Here is an 8,283-nt window from a genome sequence, read left to right on the forward strand (position 1 = left end):
ATAGGTGCAATACAGAGTCAAATGTGTTTTGGAAATCAAGAAATATTGCATCTACGACTGCTTTGATATGATCCAAAGCGTTCAGTATGTCATGTGAGAAAAGTGTGAGTTGGATTTCACATAATTGATGTTTCCAGAATCCACACTGATTGACATGGAGGTCATTCTGTTCATGTTTGAGCTCAGAATATGTGCTAAGATTGTACAACAAAACTGATGTCAAAAATAGCCGGCCGGAGTGGCCGTGCGGTTCTAGGCGCTACAGTCTGGAACCGCGAGACCGCTACGGTCGCAGGTTCGAATCCTGCCTCGGGCATGGATGTGTGTGTTGTCCTTAGGTTAGGTAGGTTTAAGTAGTTCTAAGTTCTAGGGGACTGATGACCTCAGAAGTTGAGTCCCATAGTGCTCAGAGCCATTTGAACCATTTTTTTGTCAAAAATATTGGACAGTAGTCTTGTGGATCGTTTTTAGGACCCTTCTTGTATCTGGGTGTTACTTGTGCTTTCTACATCTACATTGATATTCCACAAGCCACCATATGATGAGGGTTCCCTGTACCACTATATAGTCATATCCTTTCCTGTTCCACCCACAAATAGAGCGAGGGAAAAATGACTGTCCGTACGCCTCTGTATGAGCCTTAATTTCTCGAATCTTATCTTTGTGGTCCTTATGCATAGTGTACGTTGGTAGCAGTAGAATCATTCAGTAGTCAGCTTCAAATGCTGGTTTTATAAATTTTCTCAATCATGTTTCTTGCAAGGAATGTCGCCTACCCTCCAGGGATTCCAGTTTGAGTTCCTGAGCAGTACTCAAGAGTAGGTCACACCAGTGTCCTAGATGCAGTCTCTTACAGGTGAACCACTCTTTCTTAAAATTCTCCCAATAAACAGAAGTCGACCATTCACATTCCCTACCAGAGTTCTCACTTGTTCGTTTCGCTTTGCGATGTTGCACCAAGATATTTAAACGACTTGACTTTATCAAACAGGGCACTAGTAATACTTTAACCGAACATTACAAATTTGTTCTTTGTACTCATCGGCATTAACTTACATTTTTCCATATTTAGAGATAGCTGCCATCCATCACAACAACTGTAAATTTTGTCTAAGCTGTCTTGTATCTTCCTAAGGTCACTCAACTTTGACACGTTACCATACACCACAGGATCATCAGCAAACAATCACAGATTGCTACCCATCCCTGTGCACCAAATCATTTATGTATGCCGAAAACAACAGCATTCCTATCACACTCCTGATGATACCTTGTCCCTGATGAACGTTCACCATTAAGGACGCATATCTGTGAACTTATTCCATATGGTCGAACCTTTGTTAACAGCCTGCAGTGAGGCACCATTTAAATGCTTTCCGGAAATCTAGAAATATGAAATCTCCCTGTTGCCCTTCATCCACAGTTCGTGGTATATCAGGTGAGAAAAGGGCAAGCTGACTTTCACACAAATGATCATTTCTAAAACCATGCTGATTCAAGAACATAAGCTTCTCATCTCAAGAAATCTTATTATATTCAAACAAAGAATATGTTCAAGGAGTCTGCAGCAAATCAAAGTTAGGACTATTGGTCTGTAATTTTGCAGGCCTGTTCTTTCACTCTTTTTATATACTGGAGTCACCTGCAAAACTTCGGCTTTCACTTTGCTGTCTTCAACTGCCACACCAGACTAGTCAACGAGAGACTGAATGGAAGCCTTAAACATGTTTAGCGATTTTACATAGGAGCAAATAATGGGCACAGTTTTTTGTTTGAGGGATCTGTGATAGATTATAGTTAGAAGTGGGGCTAATTCAGTCACAAATTCAATATAGATTGTGATAGGGAATCCATTGAGACCTGGAGCTTTGTTCAATTTTAACGATTTCAGCTGTTTGTCAACACCACTGACATTAATACTTATTTCACTCATCTCTTCAGTGCTATGAGGATTAAAATGGGGCAAAGCTTCTTTTTCTTTGTAAAGGAACATTTGAAAACAGGGTTAAAGATCTCTATAAAAGCATTTTATTGGTTGACATGTTTTGACAGAGCTATGTTGTCATAATTGAATCTTGTACTTTTGAATTCTTCGTATCATCCAATTATCGATTTGTAATAGCAATTGATATCATGTAAAAATTCAGAAGAATAAGATCCAAAGATGACAGCATAGCTTTGTCTAAACCAGTCATCCAGAAAATGCTTTCTTTAGTGATCTTGGCTTGTGAAGTTTTTTAAGTTACAATTGGTCTGAAGCATTCACATGCAGTGCCTAAGGGCAAATATAAATCATACAGGCAAGAAATTTAAACAAGAATGCAGGCTATTGTAGAAGATTTGGGCATCAGTACAATACGTAGTTATAGCATGTGAAATATCTTGTAGCTCTGCTTAAAGTGTTCTTCATGGGCAAGTCTTGTAATCTCCAATGTTGGCACAGTCCATTTGTTGATTACTGACCACATAAATCATAAAAGTAATTGAGTTTTAATCAGGCAGAGGAACAAATTGGCTTAAGAACTAGATATAGTACAACAGACATTTTGCAAATGGCTTGAGTGAAGTCATGGAACAAAGCAATAAGTCGTTTCACACTTTACCTGGAATTCTCATATTCCTGAAGAAGCTTTGACTCAGTGGCATTATGTTCCAAGTTTGGTGAGGGCAGGCTCTCTGACTAATACAATAAACAACTGAATAAACATAATATTTATTAGTATTTCAGTTACAAACAAGAACACAGCTTTCTTTTATCTTAGGGACTGTTTGTAAGTAAATGTAGCATAAATAAAAATTAAACAAACAAATATTATGCAACTCTTTGCTCAAATAATTAGTATGTACCACATGCTAGCATATATTAGAGTGCAGAATGGGAATTTAGAATTACTACAGAACAAAGTGAAATGAGATGTGTAATTATGATTGAAAAGCACATATAGACAAGTGATGGTCAGTCAATGGATCAAAGAAGTACTTTTGCTGGATTCCATAACTGGAGACCATATTGCATGGATAAGGCTGTAAGTGGCCATTATTTGACAGTGGGTGACAAATGGCTGACAAAGATTTCCAAATTTTTATGTTTACAGTGTATTGACATGATATGAAAAAGAGTTCAAAATTTTATTTCCTTTGCAGTTTCTGTCACTTATAATACAAATTAAAAATCTTGGCATATGCTATTTCACCTTTCAAGTTAACTGCCTCCACAGTCTTTATGATATGATCAGCAGTGTTACAGGAAAACAAAATTCTGAAAGGATATATTAAGGAGTCTGATTGTAATTTCTGATATATGTTAAACAATTCCAATATTATTGCTGCAGATTCTCAGAGACCTTCTGTTTGTAACTTTGTCATCTGTTAAAAAATGTATCTTCCAGTTTGCTTTACTGTAACCATTTTGATAAAACAAACCATATGACTTCTGTACTTAAATCATTGAAAATGTCAACTCTTAAAACAGATTATTTAAATACAGTTGCAGTATATAAATGTCTTTTGTGGAAACTGACTGCAGGTGAACATAAAAATCCTAGGTGCTACCTGTTAACAAGAACTGTCAAAGGAGTGGGAGGAAGAATGCACCATTAAGTTTTTGGAAACAATGTCAGTCCAGCTGGGACACTGAAATATTATGATTACCAGTAATGTATGCACGTTAGAAAAAGCTGAAGATGTTACTTGGACCCTAGGGATCTCCTTCAACCAAGCAAAATCTGACTAAGCGCAGCATTTATATACCCATGGATACTACCAACATCAACACTTGTGTTAAACCCACATATTCCAAGCCATAATGCCTCTCCACCAACTATTACTTCCCACTTCAAGATGACTGTAGGATGATGATAATTGTGTAGATTGAAGCAGGGGTCATCACTTCTTCCATTCATTCATGGAACCATTCTGTTTTGAGTGGGGGCACATACCACTTGCTCCGAGTCTCCTACATACAGATTATTGAGAAACTTCAACGCCTGGGAAGACTTAATTTCTGTAGAACTCATTTAATTCTCATGTAGTGGCTACTCTTGATCTTTCAGAAACATTTTCTTTCTCTCATTATCATAACCAGAGCCTTAAAATGACATTCCATGGCACATTAGTGCTTTTTAGACTGCGGTCTTTGACTGACCCTATGTCCAAAAAGCAATGTCGCAGCATTATATTGTAATCCGACATTATATTCTGCTCACAGCGTAAGTGCAAACATGGTTTGAAGCATTGAATGCTATTTTTTTTATCCAGGTAATACAATTACAGTATATGGGGTACTATTGATGGTCATTTAAAGTGATTCTCACCTTGTCACTTTCCATTTTCTCAATTATATTAATTATTGGACAATGGTTATCCTCAGCACCCATTAAGGATATTGTTATTGTTCTTGATAAAGAGTGCTAAATGTCTGCTGTTTTTCAATTAACAATGTCAACAACAGAAGGAGACCATGATGACAGAAAAATGGCTCAGGGTGGCTGTAAAATAGCTATTTTTTGTATTTAGAAAGCAGGCCCTGTATGATGGCCAGGCAGTGTTTTGAATTCAGTCCTTCATTGTCAACCGCATCACCTTGCTAAGTAACTATTAAAAATACAGAGGGATTTACTAGCCCTTCCCTTCCCTGGTGATGACGAGGCGGTATTTGGTTTGACGAGTCTGCTGTTTAAAATCTAAAATTAAAAATCATAATTACATGTTACTGAAGTTGTTATTGCAACACCGCATTCCTTTCAGAGGTGGTAGCTTCAAATTCCATTATTCTACTCCTCCCCTTTAAAAAATAGTGATGTCTGTATATGAATAGTATTACTGCAAGTCTTAAGTTACTAACTGTTACTTTGGTTAGTAGTTAAGAAACAACCACACTCAGCAAGATGGCCCACTAACTAAGGCATTGGACTCTCATTTAAGAAGAATGAAGTTCAAATCCCAACCTGGCCAGTTCATTGTAGATTTCCCATGTCTCCCGTACAACAATTAAGTGGATAACAGGATGGTTTCTGTAACTGATATTGAGCTCTTAATTACTTTATTATGAACAGGACATAAAACCCTTATCTCTATGTCCCTCCCTTCTTTCCAACAGCTGCTGTACAGAACCTGTACCATTATTTGGATCCTATCCCCAGTACATCCTTATTCTTACAACCTTCTGGCACTGAACCTCAACTAGCCTCATCTTCTGCCATTCCCTTACCCCCTCCTGCAATCTCCTGTCCCTAATATTTCCTCTTAGCATTCTCCTCCCATCCTCTCCTGTCCGAATTTTGTACTCCCTTTTTCCTTGATTCCTTCTCTCTCTCTCACTGTGTGTCTTTGTGGCAGGATGGGAGCATACTGTTGCCAAAAGAACAGACTCATGTCTGTCTGTGTGTACTACCATGACGATAGACTCGTAACCACTGGAAAATGACCTTAGGGAGAAAACCTGTCATGGTGATCAGAAATAAAAGGGAATTTCGTACTGTTGCTTGATTCTTAACAGGAGAGAAAGTCAAGATGGGCCACATCAAACCAGCCAGAAGACTGACGACAAAAGGGGACAAACTGATCTTCCAAGTTCGTTGCTGTCTAACTGAATTATACTGTTGTCAGAAAAACAATTTTTTATTTCCTCTCCCTGAACTCTCAACCAGTTCTAAATTTCTCTTTAGTTTCCTTTATTGTTCTCTCAATTTACAGATCGAATAATATGTGTGTCACTCCTTTCTCAGTTACTGCTACCCTTAATTGTCATTTGAGTCTCCCAACTGCAGTCTGATTTCCGTACACATTTGTAGATAGCCTTTTGCTCCCTGATAACTTCAGAATTTCAAAGAGTGCATTCCAGTCAACATTGTCGAAAGCATTTTCTAAATCTGCTAATGTGGTTTTGTCTTTTTCAGTATATATTCCAAGATAAGTCATAAGGTCAGTACTGCTTCAGATATTCCTTCATTACTATGGAAATCAAACTGATCTTGCTGTAGGTCAGCTTCTTCTCTTGTGGTAGTACCATGAATAATTAAATTCAAGATCACATTGCTAAACATAACAGGCTACTCTGCTCACACATATTGCCAAATGGAATATAGAAGACTAATAACATGTTCCTTTCAATGACACTTGATAATGACCATGTGATCAAAATTACCAATAGTGAAAAATAGAAATATTTCATTCAAACAACAAGTTAGCTTCAGTGGAATAATGACTTCTTTTACATTATAAATAGCCGTGCCAAGAAAATTCTGTCTTTTTTGCCTTACCACATCCATGCTTTGCTAACACACTACAGCTGCTGCCACTGACAAGATGTAGAATCCACATCTGTGCCAAGGTCACATCTAGTGCTTCACTTCAACTGCATAATGTTATTAAACTGCATGTTACCATAATTGGATCTCAGAACAAAGTTTAATTGTTTTTCTTCTGCATAAACTTTCAAGTTATCAGCTATTATATTGTTTCAAACATGGCTTCGATGACATCATTTATTAGTGAAGTTGGAAGGAAATACAGCCCAAGAGTCATTGTCGAGGGTGATGCAGCTGATTTGCTTTAGTGTCTCATAACCTAAATGCAGAATTGTCACTGTATTGGTTGAAAAACAGTCAGTCTGCTTCTAAAATAAAATGGTTCTATTAAATGCAGTTAAATTAAAATTCGAGACAAAAACCACTCATTTTCCAGCTGCGTGCAATAGTTCTTGTGCAAATTATGTGAAAACAACATGTCCCAAAAGCGTCCCTGTATTAACTGTTTGAAGACACTACTCAGCAGATTTTCTGTGAGGCTGGCACTGCAGTCCTCATCTGTGAGCATCATTTGCTTCTCTCCTCCCTACCTTCATGCAGCAGCAGTGGCGGCAGCGGCAGCAGCAGCAGGAGGAGTAGTAGTAGTAGTAGTAGTAGTAGTAGTACTGTGCTCACCTACTTAATACACATATCACACACAAATAATTACACAATGTTTTCATTCAATATGATAAATTATTTTAGAAGGGCCAGATGATGTTATGCATACCTAGTCTGTGGTGACTGTGGAGTACCTGAGTACAAAGTAATGAAAGAATACAGCTACAACATAACAAGTCATGTTCTCACAACAGATTCTTATTTCCTTCAAAAGAGGAGGACTGGAAAAAGAAGTAACTGCAGTAAACCATCAAGAATCACTGAAGTAATGTTTGTAGGCTTAATGGTAAAAGTTCACATCTTTCTTACACCCTTGGTAATAAGTACCATGTTGAGTCAAGTTACACAAGAACACGGTTAGATAAAGACGAAAACAAAAAGTATCACTTCAAAAATATTAATAATGCACAACTTTGTACAAAAAAAACCACATATATTTCTTACAGAATACATTTTTAAGCAAAATACATAGGAAACGCTGATATAAATCACCTTCTTGCACAGTGAAAGAATAATTGATCAAGCAATTCCTACATGCATGTCACAAGAAATTCCAAAGTTCTTATTAAAAAAATGAACTTTTAATCTTACTAAACAATTCGTGGAGAACAAAAAATCACAATAACCTGTAATGATCAGAAAATCTTCGAAGTGCTTAAAAAGTGAGTAGAAAATTGCACCTGCTTCAAGCAAAATATACAGTAAGTGCATTAAAAAATGTGGGAACTATGATGATCAACATATTTATTGCCAGTAAAAATTGAAATTATTAGGTAACCCAAGCAATAACTTTACAAGTATGGAGGAATGTGTACCAATCACAATTTTCTAAAGTAGTGAAAATGAGTGGTTGAAAGTAGAGGACTTTTCTACCATGATGACAAAAACTTTCAGGGAAGATTGAGAAGGGCAGTTCTTTCAGTTAGAGATAAGGAATCTTGGTGCAGAAATGATCAGGCAGAATGTTACGAATCTATTATCTACATGATTACTCTGCTACTCACAATCAAGTGCCTGGCAGAGGGTTCCGTGAACCACCTTCAAGCTGTCTCTCTACCGTTCCACTCTCGAACGGCGCGCGGGAGAAATGAACATTTAAATTTTTCTGTGAAAGCCCTGATTTCTCTTATTTTATTGTGATGATCATTTCTCCCTATGTAGGTGGTGCCAACAATGTTTTCGCAATCAGAGGAGAAAACTTGTGATTGAAATTTCATGAGAAGATCCCGTCGCAACGAAAAACGCCTTTGTTTTAATGATTACCACTGCAATTTACGTATCATGTCTGTGGCTCTATCTCCCCTATTTCACGATAATACAAAACGAGCCACCCTTCTTTGAACTTTTTCGATGTCATCCTTCAGTCCCACCTGAT

Source organism: Schistocerca piceifrons, chromosome 2, assembly GCF_021461385.2.
Source record: "Schistocerca piceifrons isolate TAMUIC-IGC-003096 chromosome 2, iqSchPice1.1, whole genome shotgun sequence".
Taxonomy (NCBI): Eukaryota; Metazoa; Arthropoda; class Insecta; order Orthoptera; family Acrididae; genus Schistocerca; species Schistocerca piceifrons.